The sequence below is a fragment of the Capra hircus genome, chromosome 14 (genome assembly GCF_001704415.2).
Source record: "Capra hircus breed San Clemente chromosome 14, ASM170441v1, whole genome shotgun sequence".
Taxonomy (NCBI): Eukaryota; Metazoa; Chordata; class Mammalia; order Artiodactyla; family Bovidae; genus Capra; species Capra hircus.
Window position 1 is genome coordinate 90,460,236 of NC_030821.1, and position 20,196 is coordinate 90,480,431.

Sequence of the window (20,196 nt, forward strand, 5' to 3'; positions counted from 1 at the left end):
GACATTACTTTGCCAACAAAGGTCTATCTAGTCAAAGCTATGGCTTTTTCAGTATCATGTATGGATGTGAGAGCTGGACCTTAAAGAAGGCTGAGCACCAAAGAATAGATGCTTTTGAACTGTGATGTCGGAGAACACTCTTGAAAGTCCCCTGGACTGCAGGGAGATCAAACCAGTCAATTTTAAATGAAATTAACTCTGAATATTCATTGGAAGGATTGATACTGAAACTGAAGGTTCAATACTTTGGCCACCTGATGCGAAGAACTGACCCATTGGAAAAGACCCTGATTCTGAGAAAGATTGAAGGCAGGAGGAGAAGGGGACGACAGAGGATGAGATGGCTGGATGGCATCACTGACTCAATGGACATGAGTTTGAACAAGTTCCAGGAGATGGTGGTGGACAGGGAAGCCTGGCATGCTGCAGTCCGTGGGATCTCGAAGAATCAGACACGACTGAGTGACTGAACAGCAACAGCAAATTATATATAATCAGATATCCAATTATATAATTATGTATAATGTAAAAATCTCTTGTGTTCTCCTTGGTGCTGAGGATTTTCTGGGAATGATAATGAAAGGAACTGTATACACTAGCTCAATTCAGACGTTCTGTTCTGTTGCAGATCTGTGGCCACTGTTCCCATGGTTCAGAGGCGCCATGAGGCTCACTGACTCTTGGAGGCTTTGGCTCTGGGCCGCAACGTTCCTGCTTCCTGTTTCCGCTTCCGTGATGAGCAGGGACAAGCCAGGTATCCAGGTCGCCTTTGTGTCCAGTCTCCAAATGTTATTTGTAGTCTTTATTTTTAAAAAAAATTATTAAAATCTTACGGTTGAAGAGGACAGATTAAATCTACAAGTGAAAAATAGATAAGAATTTATTGTTTTCCCCATTGACCTTCAAGTCACACATTGAGAATGCCTAGATTTACACTTTTCAATATATGTATTAGTCTAAATAGCTTTTGTTTATCTCATTGATGTTTATAAATATAAGTATGCATTTTGCATCCATGTGTCTGTTTCTCCCTTTCACCTTTAAATGATGTTACTTAAATTATTCAGATTATAATATGGAAACTCATTAGTATTAAGGGACGTATCTAATGTTAATTAGGGAAAATTGAAAAAAGACTAAAATAGAAAAAGAAACGTAGCTTAATTATATGTCAGTTTTGTAGTGTCTCGGATGAAGTGAACAGGAAAATAACACTTAGACCACTTTTTGACCTAAATAGATAATTGTTATTTAGTGGCTGCATTGTGTCCGATCTTTTGCAACCACATGGACTGTAGTCCGTCAGACTCCACTTCCATGGGATTTCTCAGGCAAGAATACTGGAATGGGTTGCCATTTCCTTCTCCAGGGGATCTTCCCAACCAAGGAATGGAACCCATGACTCCTGCATTGACAGGTTAATTCTTTACCACTGAGCCATCAGGGAAGCCCTAATATTTACTTGCAATTGTTAAATTATCAACCTCATAATATTTCCAAAGGATTTGAAGGCAATTTGAAATATTTATTTCCATTTCTGATTTTTAAAAATGATCAGGTGGCTAATTTGGAAACCTTTTCTTGATCATTGAGTATGTGTAAGTTACTGAACTAGATGCATTCTATATTATAAAGTTTAACTAGACACACTGAAAAGCCATTTGTTAAGCAAAAAGAAGCTTTGACTTGACTTTTGTGCAAATGACCACACATGATGAATTCTGACAATAGTCACATATGATGATATGTCCCGAGAGTATGAGTTGTCTTGTGCTTATTCTTTTGAATATTTCTTTCAGAATTTTGGCTAACAAGGTATATACAGGTTTATGACACACCCCAGTAGAGACTTTTGAGACTTTTATAACAATCTATTATAAAGATATAGCACATCTGTGTCTCTTGAATATTTTGTAAGTCTTTATGATTTTTCACTAATTTGGCAGGGGGTACATTTCATAAAATAATCTACATGGGAGTTTGAATATGCTAACACCATACCAAGGACATCCTGGGGCTCTCCTACGTTTTGGGGGATGGGGGAACACTTTCTTTTGTCAGAAAAATCAGGAATGACTCATGGCAAAAAGTAGTACCTAGAGCAGGGAGTTTATCCTGATAATGTTGCTACTCTCCTGAATTTTTTTAATGTCTCTTCATTTTAAGAGACATAGAAGGTAATGCAAGTAATTACTTAATCAGAGGGGATAGGACTTTTTTGGCTAGAAAGGTGAGTGAATCAGTTTCCAGGCACGTGCTAGTGTGTAATAAGTGTTCCTGATGATGATCTGAAGGATCTACACAAATGATTTTCCAGGTTTAGTGTGAATAAGCATCATCTGGAGTATTTATTCTCTGGTCCCACTCCAGAGACACTTACGATGCAGGGCAGCCTGGGGTGGAATTCAGTAATTGACATTTTTAACCAGCTTCCCAGGTGAATCTAATGCCCTATGTTTTAGGAAAATAAAGAAACACTCACCTTTTTGGTAATTGTCTCTTGTACCTTATGCTGCCAGGTTCCTTTTATTTTTTATTTGTTTACTTACTAATTTACACTTTAATAACTCTTTTTGGAGGGGTAAGAACATTTAACATGAGCTCTACCCCGGTAAAACATTTCTTTATTTTTATAGCTGACCTTCCATTTATTTATTTTTAAAATGTATTATTACTGATTGATTTTTGACTCCGCTGGGTTTTCGTGGCTGCAAAGGGTTTTTCCTAGTCGTGGCTAGTGGGGGCCGCGCCCCAGTTGCGGTGCACGAGCCCCTCATTGCGGAGGTTTCTCTGGCTGCAGAGCTCAGGCTCCAGGGCGCATGGGCTTCAGTACTTGTGGCACGTGGGCTCAGCAGCTGCAGCTTATGGGCTCCAGGGCACAAACTCAGTAGTTGTAGCGCACGGAGCTTTGCTCCACGGCGTGTGGGATCTTCCTGGATCAGGGGTCAAACTCGTGTCTCCTGTACTGGCAGGCAGATTCTTTACCACTGAACCACCAGAGAGCCCCACACTTCTACGTGCATAATACAGCACTGTTCGCTATGGATCTCTAGAAGGTAATCATCTTGCAGAACTGAAGCTCCCCAACCTTGGGATTTCCTTGAATGTGATGCTCCTGTACTTTGCTATCCCAATCCCTTAATCAGGTTTACTGTATATGGGGAAATTGGAATGCATATGTTCTGGCTCAATTTACTCTACCAAATTAATCTTTCTGAAAGATTTTCCTAGGTGTGAATTACAAGTTGATCAAAAGTCTAGTAAGCTTTATGTAACTTGAAGCATGGAGGGGAATGACTAAAGATGAAGAGTTGATTTTATTAGACTGTCTGGTAGGAGGTGCTCGTGAAACAACTCACCCTAAATGTGCCGTGGAAGTTACTTGATTGAAAGTATCATTTGCATTAATTGAAAACGTCAGCACAGCCTGTCATGAGGATTACTGGAGAGGATGACACTCCGAGCCTGGCCTGACAGGGGCTCTTCTCGTGTCTTGTGTGTCTGATTCACACGCAAGATTCCCTTTTTAGTTTCCTCATGTGCAGACCTGTGTGTGTGGTCACTAACCATTTACCGGAGGGAAGTGATTACAGCTAAAAATAAAATATAGCAAATCTGAGGGAGAGGCTAGGATTTCAACTCTGGAGCCTGTGAAGTTGTCAACAGTCTGCTGTTAAACTTAAATATATGAAGGATAATTCGAGTCTTTTAATTGCTTTACTGAACTCAATGGAGTACTTAAAGGTTACTTGCAATATTGGCCCAGTTGGGGTGGAATCAAGAATAATACAGAAAGATTCAATAACACCTTGAAAATTAAAATCCTGAAGCTATTCAGAATTAGTGGTTTCATATTCTTTGGACAGTGTTACCATTATGTTGAGATTATAAGGCATACTTGAGTGTTTTCACACAGCAGATAAACAATTTGAATGTGGCCATTTCAGCTCTTTGTCAAAAAATGGTGGGGAAGAGACTTGTAATAACAAATATATATTGCATGCATTAGCTCCAGACTGGCTTTAGTCACTTTCTTAAAAATTTCCTCTATGATAGAAGCTTATGTATCATATGGTTCCTCTTTCTCCTCCACTCTCCTTAATCTAGGAGCTTCTCAGTGATGTGCTGTGCTAAGTGGCTTCAGCTGTGTCCAACTCCTTGCAACCTTATAGACTATAGCCTGCCAGGCTCCTCTGCCCATGGAATTCTCCAGGCAAGAATACTGGAATGGGTAGCCTTTCCCTTCTCCAGGGGATCTTCCCAGCCCTGGGATCAAACCTGGGTCTCCTGTATTGCAGGCGGATTCTTTACCCTCTGAGTGACCAGGGCTAGTAGTGAAGAACCCGCCCACCAATGTAGGAGACGTAGCAGACACTGGTTCTGTCCCTGGGTCAGGAAGATCCCCTGGAGGAGGAAATAGCAACCCACTCCAGTATTCTTGCCTGGAGAATCCCATGGGCAGAAGAGTTTCGTGGACTACAGTCCATGGGGTCGCAAAGAGTCCGACACGACTGAAGGGACTTCACGCAGGCACGCTCCTTAATCTCAGGCAAGTATGCTAATTACCATCAAAAGTAATAAAAACAGAAAACAAGGTGAGGAGGTATGCTATTATATAGAGAATTCTATTTTATGTTTTGAAGAATTTCTCATACTCCATATGGTACGAGGTTAAGAGTCTTTCCCTGGTGGTTCAGACAGGGTAAAGAGTCTGCCTGCAGTGCAGGAGACATGGGTTCGATCCCTGGGTCAGGAAGATCCCCTGGAGAAGAGAATGGTTACCCACTCCAGTATTCTTGTCTGGAGAATTCCGTGGACAGAGGATCCTGGCGGGCTACAGTCCGTGGGTTTGCAGAGTCAGACACGATTGAATGGCTTTCATACACACACACGTACACACACACAAGTCCTACTGCTGATAAATGTACCTTGTAACTCCTCAATTTTTAAAGTGCTGGAAAGCTTCACAGTTATCAAATAAAGATTATGGCTCCTAACCACAATTATTAAATAAAGCTTCAGAATTTTTAAATAAAGATTATAGCTTCTAACCAAGTATTCTTCTTTGGAGAAACAGCTCTGGACAAAAAATAAACAGCGAAGGTTCTGTGACCCCTTTGTTACCTCTTTGTTAAAATAGTTGTGTTGTGGTTTTTTTCTTGTTTGGTCACTCTTCCATATTTCTTTGGTTATATTCTGGTCTGATGTTATTTACCTCTTTTTGTTAACCATTGTTTCTCTCCCAACCTAGGATACTCCATAATCCTTTATCAGAGGTATTAGCAAAGTATAGAGTACAGGGGTCCTAAGGACAACTAGTAACACTCAAAAGAAAGGCCTCTGTCAATAGGAAGTCTGTCAGCCTTAAAAAAATGCAAAGCACCTGAGAGTTCTTACTTTGATCCATTTATGAAAAAAATACAAGCTAGTTCTGCATCTGTGGTAAACTGCTGTTCATCTCCTCAACTGTAATCCTGAGACAAATGTTGTGTCATGAGTTTTGTCAGTAAAGGTAAAGAGAACAACTTTCCTTAATACCTGTTAGAAAACAAGAGTGACGCCTGTCCGAATGGCTACCCCCAAAGAGACCACAAGTGACGAATGTTGGCGAGGGTGTGGGGAAAGGGACCCTTTGCACACTGTTGGTGGGAATGTAACTTGTTGCAATTGTCGTGGAAAACTGTGTGGAGGTTTCTCGAAAAACTAAAAACAGAGCTACTGCATGCCCCAACAATTCCACACCTGGGTATATATGTGAAAAAACCCCACTAATTTGAAAAGATACATGCACCTCAATATTCATAGCAGCACTGTTTACAGTAGCCAAGATTTGGAAGTAACCTAAGTGTCCATCAGTGGATAAAGAATAAAGGATAAAGCAGGTACACACACACAAGCACGCACGCACACACACAATGGAACACTCAGCCATAAAAAGGAATGAAAATTTGCCATTTGCAGCAAGATGGGTGGCCTTGGAGGGTATTATGCTAAATGATATGCCCCGTGGACTGTAGCCTGCCAGGCTCCTCTGTCCATGGGATGGATTCTCCAGGCAGTAATACTGGAGCCAGTTTTCGGTTCCTTCTCTGGGGAATCTTCCTGACCCAGGGATCAAGCCTGCATCTTCTTCACTGGCAGGCAGATTCTTGACCACTGCGCCACCTGGGAAGCCCATAAGTCAGACAGAGAAAGACAAAATCTAGAAAGCAAAATGAACTACCGAATGTAACAAAAAAGAAACGGACCCACAGATGTAGAGAACAAACTAGTGGTTCCCAGTGGAAGAGAGAGGGGGTAATACAGGGGTAGGAGATTAAAAGGTACAAACTATTATGTATAAAATATGCTACAAGTATAAGCATTGGAATATAGCCAATATTTTATAATAACTATAAATGGAGTATAAGCTTTAAAAATTATACAACTATGTTGTACACTTGAAACATATAACATTGTACATCAACTATACCTCAATAAAAAAGAAGAGTGATAAACAGAACGCCTGTGAAACTGGACAGACTCAACTGTGATTATAGAGGTAATAATTCCATAATACTGGAGAAGGAAATGGCAACCCACTCCAGTTCTCTTGCCTGGAAAATTCCACGGATGGAGGAGCCTGGTAGGCTACAGTCCATGGGGTCACAAAGAGTTGAACACGACTGAGCAACTTCACTTTCTTTCTTTCTATAATTCCTTTTGGAGAAGGAGGTGGCAACCCACTCCAGTGTTCTCGCCTGGAGAATCCCATGGACAGAGGGGCTTGGTGGGCTGCAGTCTATGGGGCTGCAAAGTGTCGGACGTGACTAAGCAACTCACACACACAATTCCATAACACAGTATGTGTACTCCTGAAGATACGAAGAAATAGAAAAAATAAAGCAGTCAAAACAGACAAGAGAGAGACATGTTGCAGTTTCTCAGGAGGCAGCTGATGCCCTCCTTCCCTTCTTGTGTTGCACACGTTGCTCCCATGTAATCCCTTCCATCCCTGTGCTATTTGAGAGGAGGAAGAAGGAATACAAACTGCCTTTCATGAATACCAAACTGACGACTTTTACATATAAGTGGGCATGGAAAGACCAGAGCAATGATAGGAAAAATATGTTTTGAAAGGCATGTGATCTAGTTTCTGGACTAGAACACTTACCAGTTGCATAGGAGGCCAAGTCAGCAGGTGAGAACAAGGAAAAGGATTTAGAGATTAAGGGAACAAGTGATTTTTTTTCAAGCACATGTTTCAAACTGAGAGCAAGGACAAAATACATTTCTACTAAATAAAGAGAATATCATAGGTACTCAGCTTGTCTGGAATGTGATTTTGAGAGGCATGTACAACACAGGGGGAAAAGCAGGACTATGGGGAATGAATTTTTAATCACTGCCATCAAGTCACTGTGTAATCTGGGGGGAAGTCACATAACTTCTCTTAAATGACTTGTTCTCAGGCCCTCAGGTTTCCAATTTTTAGAGGAAGAGAAGGATAAAGATCTTTTTAAAATATATGTAATTTTTGCAGATAATCTCAATGAAATCAGATAATCTTTCCCAAATCTGACCTAGCCTTCCTGTCTGATGCTTTGCCCCCTTGCAGTATCCTTCCAACCCTAGGAACTGCCCGGGTCCTTCAAGCTAAGTCAGACAGAAAGGGGGTCTGACAGTCACCGACAGCATCTTAAGATAAATCTGCCAAAGACTTCTGCGTTAACATTTGAAAAGATCTGTTGATTAAGGGCCCCCAAGTCGTGCATCTTTTGTGGGTGAATTTTAAGTAATTACTTTTGAAAGGTTACCACGAGCCCTGAAACGCTACACCTGCCTAAATTCTCCTGTCCATCTGATAGAATGCTTGGATATTTGGGTCTTATCAATAGTCCTTCAAGATACATTTACCCCAAAAGTATGATTTACTTTATATTAAAGTGTGTCATTGCTTAAAGAAATTAACATATCCAATTTTTTAATATCTGCTTCTATTGGATTGCCTTTTTTATGCAATGAACCATGAGACCCATGCATACAACTTATTGTACCTTGAGTCTTACACCCAAGGAATTAACATTTAGTTGTTTTATTTTCAACAGAACTATAGGCGACTTACAATATTGTGTTAGTTTCAGGTGTACAGAAAAGTCATATACATATAAACATATATATACATATTCTTTTTCAGATTCTTTTCCATTATAGGTTATTATAAGATATCGAGTATAGTTCCCTGTGCTATATAGTAGGTGCTTGTTGTTTATCCATTTATATATAGTCGTGTGTATATATGAATCCCAAACTTCTAATTTATCTCTCCCCAGCTTTCTCTCTTGGTAACTGTAGAAGTTTGTTTTCTGTGTTTGTGGGTCAGTTCTGTTTTGTAAATATGCTCATTTGTATCATATTTTTAGATTCCACATATAAAGTGATATCATGATATTTTTCTTTGACTTACTTCACTTAAATTAACATTTAGTTTTCTTTTTTTTGTTCAGCTTTTCATAACAGAACACATGCTAGAGATATAAAGCTGTATTTGATTTTTATAAACTGAAGACTTTAGTGAAAAGCATTTTCATAAATATTACTGGAAATGTTCAATTTTATTTACTTCAAAGTGACAGGTGTATTATCTTGGCATCATCATATATTCATTAAGTCTGCAGAAGAATTTAAATAAGATATATACTGTTTCCAACTTGGCAATAAGCTAACATACCTTCCGCTTATTACCAATGCATCATAGTAGGAAGTTCCTTCCATAGTCTGGATATGTGCTTGCCAATCATCTGTTGGAGTCTCCCTATATACATTGTGAAGAATTTCAAGTTAACCTCATTTACAGTAGTCATATAGTCATTCCAAGTCACTGTAAAAAATTTGATCACAATTTTGGTGTTTTGTTTTATAAAAATTACTTTTAGCTTACAGTGCTTTCTCAAAGACAAGCTGTTTTCCTCACTCTGTTGAGGTATTACTCACACAAAGGTCCGCAGATCTTAGGTGCACAGTGCAGTGAATTTTTGCATAATGTATTTATACATCTGTGAAACTGCCGCTCAGATCCAATTATAGAACTTTCCAGAACCGCAGAAGACTTTCCTGGATCCCATCCCAGCTGACACCCTACCAAGATAACCAGTACTCTGATATAGATAAGTCATACAATCTCTTGAACTTCATATAAATGGAACTCTAAAGTTTGTATTCTTTGGAGAATGGTATTTTTTTCCACTTATTATATCTATGAAACTCATCCAGGTCATTGCCTATAGCAGTACTTCATTCTTGTTTATTGCTACACTTTTTCATTGTATATACCACAATTTATTTATTCTTGTCAATGAGCATTTGGTTGTCTCCAGTTTTAGATGCTTATGACTAATGCTGCGAGGAATATTCCCTTCTAAAAGAGCCTTTTACACCATTTCTGTACTCCTTTTTCCTGGGTTATTGACGTTCCAGGTCTTTGAGTTCATGATTATTTAGCTTTAAGAAATGCTACCAGTTTTCTTAAGTGGTTGTACTGATTTCCACTCCCATGAGCAGCAACATAGGGAATCTTTCCTGCTCCTCATCCTCATTAGCACTTGTGCTGTTCTTTAATTTTTAGACGTTTAGTGGTCTCGCTGTGATTTTGCTTTGCATTTCCCTGATTACTAGGCGTTGAGCACCTTTTCCTGTGCAGGTTGGCAATATGAATATTCTCTTTTGTGAACTGCTTAGTTATTTATTTATTTTTTCACATTATCATGATAGGGTTTTGAAACTTTTCCTAATCAGGTTGTGAAAATTCTTTGTATGTTCTGGATATGATCCTTTGTTGGATATACATATTGTAATAGTCCCTGGATAGCCTTTTCACTCTTTTAACATTGTCTTTTGATCATTAAGATTTCAGTGAAGGCCAATTTGTCAACCTTTTGTGCTTTCTGTATCCCTATCAATGAACATTTTCTACCCTCAGTTCATTAAGATTCTGCATGTTTCTGTACTCTTTATTGTTTTACCTTTCACATTTATGTCTAAGAGAATCTCTAGTTAATTTCTGTGCATGGTGTGAGGTAAGGGTTCAGTCTTGTTCCACACTGACATTCCATTGATCCAGAATCATTGATTGAAAAGACCATCCCTTTCCCATTGGAACTGCAGTGGCCCTTTTGTGGTGAATCAGGAGACCATGTGTGCATAGGTCTGTGTCTGGACTCTCTGTTCTACTGATTTGTTTATATGTGCACCAGCACTACGTTATAAAAGTCCCTGGTGTACAATGTTGTAGATCCTCTGGCTTCTTCTTCTTCAGTTTTGTCTTAGCTGTTCTAGTTTTTCTGCAGTTCCACTTAAATTTGAGAATCAGCTTGTCAGTTTTCACATACACATTCACATTGGAATACACACACAACCTGCTGGGATTTTAATTGGTCCTGAACTACACCTAGAGATAAAATTGAGAATTGACATCTTAACAATACTGAGTCTTTCAGTCTAAATACTTGGTTAGTCCATTAGGTTATTTAGGATTTTGATTTCTCTCTACAACACCGTCTAGTTTTCAGTGCAGAGATCTTGATGGGATATTTAGTTTTTATAAAAATTATGATGAACTCAGATAAAAATGGATATGACTTCAATTTTCTTAAAAAAAATGGGCAGCATTTACAAAATATCCAGTTTTGTTATTACATAGGGCTTGTAATCATGTTAAGATCTCTGAGACAGGAGTTTCCAAGTAGATAAATATTGTTTAAAATTACTCAGTGCTATATGTTTTAATTGTGTGTGTTACATCTTATACTTCTGATTAAGTAGTTCGGTTCAGTTCAGTTCAGTCGCTCAGTCGTGTCCGACTCTTTGTGACCCCATGAATCGCAGCACGCCAAGCCTCCCTGTCCATCACCAACTCCCGGAGTTCACTCAGACTCATGTCCATCAGGTCCGTGATGCCATCCAGCCATCTCATCCTCTGCCGTCCCCTTCTCCTCCTGCCCCCAATCCCTCCCAGCATCAGAGTCTTTTCCAATGAGTCAACTCTTCTCATGAGGTGGCCAAAGTACTGGAATTTCAGCTTCAGCATCATTCCCTCCAAAGAAATCCCAGGGCTGATTTCCTTCAGAATGGACTGGTTGTATCTCCTTGCAGTCCAAGGGACTCTCAAGAGTCTTCTCCAACACCACAGTTCAAAAGCATCAATTCTTCGGCGCTCAGCTTTCTTGAAAGTCCAACTCTCACATTCATACATGACCACTGGAAAAACCATAGCCTTGACTAGACGGACCTTTGTTGGCAAAGTAACGTCTCTGCATTTGAATATGCTATCTAGGTTGGTCATAACTTTTCTTCCAAGGAGTAAGTGTCTTTTAATTTCATGGCTGCAGTCACCATCTGCAGTGATTTTGGAGCCCCCCAAAATAAAGTCTGACACTGTCTCCACTGTTTCCCCATCTATTTCCCATGAAGTGATGGGACCAGATGCCATGATCTTCGTTTTCTGAATGTTGAGCTTTAAGCCAACTTTTTCACTCTCCACTTTCACTTTCATCAAGAGGCTTTTTAGTTCCTCTTCACTTTCTGCCCTAAAGGTGGTGTCATCTGCATATCTGAGGTTATTGATATTTCTCCACTATTTATAACTTGATTTATCCTTCTGGTTAGGTATATTAAGCTGAGGCCATGTCACCACCCTTGAAGTCTACGATGCATTTGTTAAGTGAAGGATTGAGAGGCTGAGCAGTTGACCAGGAGAATGAGTAGTTTCCACTTTCCATGGAAAGTTTGATTTTCCGCAGTTCATCTCAGTGTCATAAAAACTTTGAGGTCATTAAACCCAAACATGAATTTCAGAAAACATGAATTTTTGGAAAAATAAGGTTGTGATTGTAAGATGACAAAATATTTCATCAATTTAGGTTAAGAATTTTCTAGTTATACAGTTGGCTTATTATAAAAACTGGCTGGAATTATGCCTGAAATAGCTATTAATTTCCTAGAATCTTGTTGTCCAGTTACTAAGTCATGTCTGATTCGAACTGTAGCACACCAAACATTCCCGTCCTTCACTATCTCCCAGAGTTTGCTCAGACTCATGTTCATTGTCTTGATGTTGCCATCCAACCGTCTCATCCTCCGTCGTCCCCTTCTCCTCCTGCCTTCAATCTTTCCCAGCATCAGGGTCTTTTCCAATGAGTCTACTCTTCGCGTCATACGGTCAAAGTACTGGAGCTTCAGTTTCAGTATCAGTCCTAATGAATATTCAGGGTTGATTTCCTTTAGAACTGACTGGTTTGATCTTGCTGCCCAAGGGACTCTCAAGAGTCTTCTCTAGCACCACAGTTCGAAAGCATCAGTTCTTTGGTGTTCATCCTTCTTTACAGTCCAAATCTCACATCCATACATGACTACTGGAAAAACCATAGCTTTGACTATTTAGACCTCTGTCGACAAAGTGATGTCTCTGCTTTTTACTAAACTGTCTAGGTTTCTCATAGCTTTTCTTCCAAGGAGCAAGAATCTTTTAACATTGTGACTGCAGTTGCTGTCAGTCAGTTCAGTCACTCAGTCATGTCCAATTCTTTACGATCTCATGGACCATGGACTGCAGCAGACCAGGCCTCCCTGTCCATCACCAACTCCTGGAGCTTACTCAAACTCATGTCCATTGGGTCGGTGATGCCATCCAACCATTTTCATCCTCTGTCGTCCCCGTCTCCTCCTGCCCTCAATCTTTCCCAGCATCGGGGTCTTTTTCAGTGAGTCAGTTCTTTGTATCAGATGGCGAAAAGTATTGGATTTTCAGCTTCAACATCAGCCCTTCCAATGAATATTCAGAAATGACTTCCTTTAGGATTGACTGGTTTGATCAATTTGCAGTCCAAGAGTTTTCTCCAACACCATAGTTCAAAAGCATCAATTCTTCGGCGATCAGCTTTCTTTACAGTCACTTTAACTCACTTTTGCAGTCACCGTAGTCTGAATTAAATTTAAATATACCCCAGATAATAAGAAATTAGTGTATATATGTATAGTATTATATTAGTATATAGGGATGCAATGAATCCACTGTGAGTGAAAGCAAACTTGATCATTTCTTTGAACATCATTAATTGCCTCAACACATAATTAGTATTTTCTCAATGATTTTTTGGAGAAGGCAATGGCAACCCACTCCATTTCTCCTGCCTGGAAAATCCCATGGATGGAGGGAGGAGCCTGGTAGGCTGCAGTCCATGGGGTCATGAAGAGTCAGGCACAACTGAGCAACTTAACTTTCACTTTTCACCTTCATGCATTGGAGAAGGAAATGGCAACCCACTCCAGTGTTCTTGCCTGGAGAATCCCAGGGATGGAGGAGCCTGGTGGGCTGCCGTCTATGGGGTTGCACAGAGTTGGACATGACTGAAGCTACTTAGCAGCAGCAGCAGCAGCAGCAATGATTTTTATCTCATTTATTTTTCATTATAGACCACTTTAGTATAGCAGAGTCTGCTTTTGCTATTTAGTTTTATTTTAATAATTTATTTCAGGCTGCTTTAAAAAAATACCATAGTGTTTGGAGCTTAACCTACAGACATTTATTTAACACGGTTCTGGAGACTAAGTCTGAGATCAGTGTGCCAACCTGGCTAAGTTCTTGTGAGAACCCTCTTCCTGAATTCCTCAGAAGGTGGAGAGAAAGAACTCCTATTTCTCCAGTTTTTGTAAAGGATATGAATCCTGTCATGAGGGCTGCACCCCTATTACCTCATCCAAACTTAATCACGTCCTAAAGGCTCCACCTCCAAATACCATCACACTGGGGATTAAGACCTCAGTGTAGGAATTTGGAAAGGGACACATTTAGTTCATTGCAGTCTCCTTCTGCTCTAAAGTTTAATATCACTAATGCCAAAACCTGAATAGAAGTTGTGTTAAAATAGTAGTAGTTCACTTGTTCTAATATTAGAATATACTTTGAATATGAAAATTTAACAATATTAAAACTAGCTAATTTCCTACTGTCAAGTACATTGTAGCAATTATAATATTAGAGCAATAAAATTCTAACAATAGCTAAGACTAACAAGCATTGTCTGTATTCCAGACACTTCATGTATATGCTGCTGCTGTGGCTGCTAAGTCGCTTCAGTCGTGTCCGACTCTGTGCGACACCATAGACGGCAGCCCACCAGGCCGCCATCCCTGGGATTCTCCAGGCAAGAACACTGGAGCGGGTTGCCATTTCCTTCTCCAACGCATGAAAGTAAAAGTGAAAGTGAAGTCGCTCAGTCGTGTCCGACTCTTAGCGACCCCATGGACTGCAGCCCACCAGGCTCCTCTGTCCATGGGATTTTCCAGGCAAGAGTACTAGAGTGGGGTGCCATTGTCTTCTCCTCTTCATATATATAACCACATGTAATTCTCATGAACACACAATTAAGTGGGTAATACTCTTATCCTCGTTTAAAAGAAATTTGATAAAAGGATTTAATTTCTTTCCATTTTATCTTAGATTTCTGATTGTATTAAATGATTCACATTTATTCAAAGAAAAACAATAGGCGATATACTGAAAATTCTCAATATTTTTTTTTAAATAGAAAAGCAATGTCCTATACTGAGAACAGAGGGACGCCAGTTTACACAAGACAACAGAGATAAACCTGAAGTTTCAGGTAAGCATGATAGTCTTTCACAAGGAAGCATTTTTGTGTAAAATTATAACCAAACATGTTGTGTATTGTAGGTGACTCCTTGACATTGTAATTTAAGATGATAAGACCAATATCAATAAAATTAAGAGCAAAGCAGGCAGATGATATACAAAAATTTCTGCGAGCAGAATTTACATTGTTTAACCTGATGACCAACAACTCAACCTCTTGGAGAACAAAAGTTATTTGAAATTATAAAAGTCGTGTCTATTGTAGAAAATGTGAAATAAAGAAAATGTATGGGAAAGAAGATGCCGATGGCTCTTATTTTGGAACATTCCTACCCTTCTTTCTCTTTCTTTTTCCCTTTAATCCTCCATTTTCTCTCTCCACCCTCCCTCCACTCTGACTCATGCACACGTAGTCACAATCTATATACTGCATATGAAATCCACGCATTTCCCACACCAACATATTTTTTTCTAAAGCATAATATTTTTAAAAAGGCTGCTTAGATTTCAATTGGATAGGTATAGTGCTTTTTATTTAACTAGTTTTCTGTCTTTAGCTATCAGAGCTGGTACAATAACCTACTCTGATTATTTATTTAGAATCATTCCTAGATCAAAGAAAATTAATGCTTGAATCTTTTGAAATATATTTTGTCTTCCTATATCCTAAAGAGAGGAAATGGAAATCAAGAAATTTACGATTTAACCTGAAATAATCAATCTGCAGATAATGACTACAAAAGAATCCTATTTAAAAATCAGTATCTCTGTCAGTTGACTATGTTTAATAAAACTGCTGGATTAAATCATTTGTCACACTTCACAGGTTTTGACCTAGCAGAGCGATTTTCTCTGAGACATGTGTTTTGTGAAGGTGATAAAACCTGTTTCAAATTGGGAAGTTCACTTCTTATTAGAGACACCATGTAAGTAAAATAATAATTTTTCTTTATGTTTTTTAATACCATATAAATTACTCTCGAAAGAGATTCCAAATAGCTTGTTTAAAAATAAAAAGTTGTCTTGACAGTATCACAATCATTTGAATGCTGCAGTAAATGTGATATTTTTATACTGTGGTTTTTAATAATCTTTGCAAACTGATCTTGTTCTGTGGTGTTAATTTACATGTATAGATAGAGGCATGATTATTATAAAATAGTAATTAAATCTATTTTTGAAGAAATATTATTTATGTTTAAGTAGACTAACCAAAAATAGATTTTAAAATGTGAATTTGAAACATAAGACCAACGTAGACTTAGAGACAAAAGACTGATATTTTATTTGTTTCCACATGCTTCATGCATAGAGATAAGCTCTATGATAAATTAAAAGAATTTACCCCTTATTCATTGTATCTATTGTATAAACAGTAGGATAAAAAAACTTTTTCTTTTTTTTTATCTTGATACTTATTTCAAAATGGATTTACCTAAGGCTTTTTTATTGTTAGTTATCTTTATTATACTTCTGATAAATGAATCACTTTCCATTTAAATATTGCCAATTGGTCAGCAATTATACAAGGCAATAATTCATCATATGGTTGACTATAGGTAACTGGAGGATGGATCAACAGTAAATCAGAAAGCCTGAGTCATCAAGAAGGCAGATAGAACATATATGGTTCTGATATCCAGCCTTTGAGTCCAAGATGAACATTCCAGTGTATGAATACACTGCAATGAGTAAAGCATAAAATTCTGCTTGGTTTAATATGCAACACAGATGTTTTTGTGTGAAAACACGCATGGTCGCATCCACTTCCTGATGAATATTCTAATATTTGAGTTACGAGGTAGAGTTGTTGAGAATCTCAGCTTTGAAATTCTCAAAGAGAAATAGCATTAATTATCTCATTGCCCATCCTCAGAAGTATCGTGTTAATCAGGTTCCTAACTCCTTGAGAAAATTTTATTTTAAATTTTCTATTTTGTGATCCTTTAGATACTTTTAGTTTAATGATATGGTTCCTTAAAAGTAAACTGCTCATTAATTGGTAAGAAATCAGAGGGCTAAGGAAGAGGGTAATTTGATATCAGGGGATGTAACGGTGATTGTCTGCTGGAGAACTTTAGCAGATGTCACTGTACAGACCAGTGCTCTTGTGGGTGTCTCAAGCCTGAAAGTGGCTTCACACGCACACATTAAACCCTCAGGGCGTGACAGCTCCCTGTTTGGGTATTCATATGCAGTAAAGAAGAGTCCATTTGTGTCTCTTGTATTTCATATATATTGCTTTAGATGTTTCTTAAACATAAATTTAATTAATGAATTTAAGAAAGGCAATAAATCCTTTTCCAAAAATTAAAATACATGTTCTCTCTCACCTTCTCCTGATGATTTAAACCCCTCTAATTCTGGCCAGGTGGCCAAAGTATAGGAGTGGCAATTTGAAGTAGCTACATTGGAAAATTGTTGCCACATTTAGACAGTGCCATTCTCTTTTGAGTATGTGTGGTAATAAATACTATGTATGACTTGAAATTTATTTTTTGATTTGGGGCTCTAAAGCACTGTGAAACTGCTGGGCAATCAATGTAAGTTAATTCTCCAGCTCCGCACAGGAGAACTCTGGTCCCTCCACTGCAGGAAACTGGAGGGGATCTGGTTAAGCTGACTAGTGAGTGTCAAGTAGCTTGGCTCATCTCCACTTACATTTTGCTCTGTGAGCCAAAGATGTTAGGATGCTTTCCTCACATGATGCCATCTTGATTTTTCAATGAGACTGGAGTAAAGTTGCAGCTATTTATATATTTGTAAATGAGCTGTCTTGCAGAATCAGCATGTGAAAAGGCAGATGCTAATTCACATGGAAATTGGGACTTTTTCTATGCCTGAGCTTGTTTTTTTTATTGTTCTGGCATCTTCCAGGTTTAGGAGGGGAGATATCTTATGAACTGTTGGTCACTACCCAATGGACACTTTGTGCTTTTAGCCTGGCTTAACCTGGGGACCCAAAGGCAGCTCTTGCAAGGGTCCTTCAGGTAAACATTGTCCCCAGAAAGGTCGCACAGGTGCAGGAACATCTGATGAACTGTTTGGTTTTCTTTTCAATTCATGTCCATCTTCAGTATTCCTTCAGATAGGAAATGATAAGTATTTGGGGCTTGCTACCTAGTTCTCTAGAATCATCTTTCTGGAGGAAATTCCCACATTTTTTTTCTAATCTACAAGTTACATATCTCTGGTTATGTAGAAGAAATAATGATTTCTATACACATTGAGAGCAATATCCCAGATGATCATGCTCTGATTATCCTTAAATTGTGTTTTGGCAATTATCAGGGAAAGTGGTGAAGTTTTGAGAGAAAATTTCATAAAACATGCATATGGTATGAAGCACCTTATTTATTTGGTTTAATACGACTTTCATTAGTTGCTTGTATATAAGCATGTTTTTAAATAAAAATGTCTTAGTAGTTGAATACGTAAATTTAAGATGTAACAGAAAAAGTGAATTTCCTGATTTATTATTGAACTCAAGGATGGTTAACGGCCTTATCTCTCAGGTTTGGTGTCTGTCCAGAATAATGTGTTGAAAAGGATTCTGAGGCCCTGTTGAGTTCAGTATGTTGGAGTGTTATGGCCCATTAGCAAAAAGAGGGGGGAAGGGAGGGTTCACATATGTCTCAAGTCTGTAGCTTCTCTAACTTAGGATGATTCATGTGAGTTGGTGGCTTTTGCTACTGAAACAGTGCCCAAGGGGGGGGGGGGGAAATGAGGCTATGTGTGAAAAAATAATCAGCACGGATTAGTAAGATTTTATGAACTTGGATAGTGTAGCTAGAAACAGTTGGAATAATTGATATGGTCCTCTTTGCTTTTGTTACAAACAAATACATCTTCAGTGAAGAGGAGTTGTCTCTCTGTCCCTTTCATTAAACTGGTGGTTGCATTCTGGAAGGAAAGGTCTATTTAATTTCACAGCTTTACATGGAAAAAATTAGCTGGAGGAAGGTCTTCTCATTTGTGTTTTGTAATACATAATAATCTTCAGCAACTAGGAAACCCCACACTATATACATAGAAAATGTACAGAGTTTTAAAGAAGATTTTCAGTTTTCCTTTTTTTTTTTTTAAATTGTTCTGGCATCTTAAGCCTTAACAGTTCCCTTGGAAATATTCCTAAATATGGGAAAACTGTTATGTGTATTGCAGAGCATCATCAGCCCCCAGTCTTTGCTAGTATTGAGTGATTTACACTATGGGTATATCTTTTCTACACAAACCTTTACATTATGCTCAGACTTTTATTATTGTATTATATTAAATAACACTACAATGTACCGGAAGGTTGTTTCCTCTGTTTTTCTAACTAAAGAGGCCAGTTAAGACCCACCACTTACTCATTCATTGCCTCCTTGTTTATTTTTCATGTGTTCATTCATTCAGTAAATGTTTATTGAGCCAAAAAAATCCATAAGATTGATTTTTCTAGTAGAAATCCAAGCTTGTTTTTAGAGATCTTTCTCTATACTTCTAATTATTTTCCATCATTTTTTACCCATCTGTTTGCATTTGATATGCAGATATCACCCAATTTCTTCAGTGACATTAGATTTTTTTGTTATTAAGTTCTGTGTTTTAACTCAAAACTTGTAACAATTATAAATAAAAGTTGTAGCTTACTATAAAAAGTATTTTAGGAGTTCCTGAAATTTTCTTTTTTGCTAAGGGTTGAATAAGAGGGAGCATTTAATAAGTCACTGAAATGAATCCAGTCTAGTCCAGAGCTCATCCTTTCATTTAACATTTACTAGCTTACAGTGGCCTGAGCACTTCCTTAGGCTCTGTGATTGCCCTGGAGAAGGATGCAGGTGTAATCTTGCCTTCCCGGAGCCTGCCGGAAAGATACACAATGCAAAGAAAAGCTACACTTTGTTCTTGCCTTGACCTGAGAAGAAACTGAGCTGTGTTCTCTCATTTGAGCATAGGCTCCTGGACTCAAAGCCCACAACTCCTCTCGTAAAAGCTATGCTTCCTTAAGCATCACACCCAGGCTGACTTTCAGTATCTTCATTCCTTCCCTCATAAGAGCCAGTTTTCCAACCATGTTTAATTTTTATTACTCTTTGGGACCTCTCCAAGTTCTCAAAACCAGTTAAATTCTAAATCTCAAAATTACGTTCAGATACTGAAGCTTCTCATGGCTGAAAATTTTGGGAGGATTACTGCATCATTTCATTAAACTATAAAAAATGAATATTTATGCATTCCTTGGATTTCATTTGGGGCATTCTATATAGGAAGTTTCCCATGTAATGAACTGTGACTTAGCAACAAGCTGTCCAGCTGTTTACATGAGATTGACTGACAGCTGCACATAAGTCTGTTAACCAGTCCAAACTCATACTGCTCGCTGCACAGCAAGCCAATGAGGTGAGAGAAGATGGTGGACTACTGTCCCAAAGAACCATCTTACCTGAGGTGGAGTTCAAGCTTCTTTTCTACTGAAAGGGGAGGGAGTGGTGCTGGTTGTTGCAGACTTCTTGGTGTTGGAATCCTTTGTTCTTGCAGCATCCATAGGTCTGGTTTCATAGTGTTCCTATAAACCCTCAACA

The 20,196-nt window shown here is 38.5% G+C and overlaps 1 long non-coding RNA gene across 1 annotated transcript in view; it reads left to right on the forward strand.

Annotated features, from left to right (window-relative positions):
* The window catches only part of LOC108637502, a 29,749-nt gene extending 15,108 nt beyond the window's left edge, over positions 1–14,641 (forward strand). The window contains exons 2-3 of the long non-coding RNA XR_001919107.1: positions 629–754; positions 14,565–14,641. This is a non-coding gene — a long non-coding RNA (uncharacterized LOC108637502). The remainder of the gene's footprint in view (positions 1–628; positions 755–14,564) is intronic.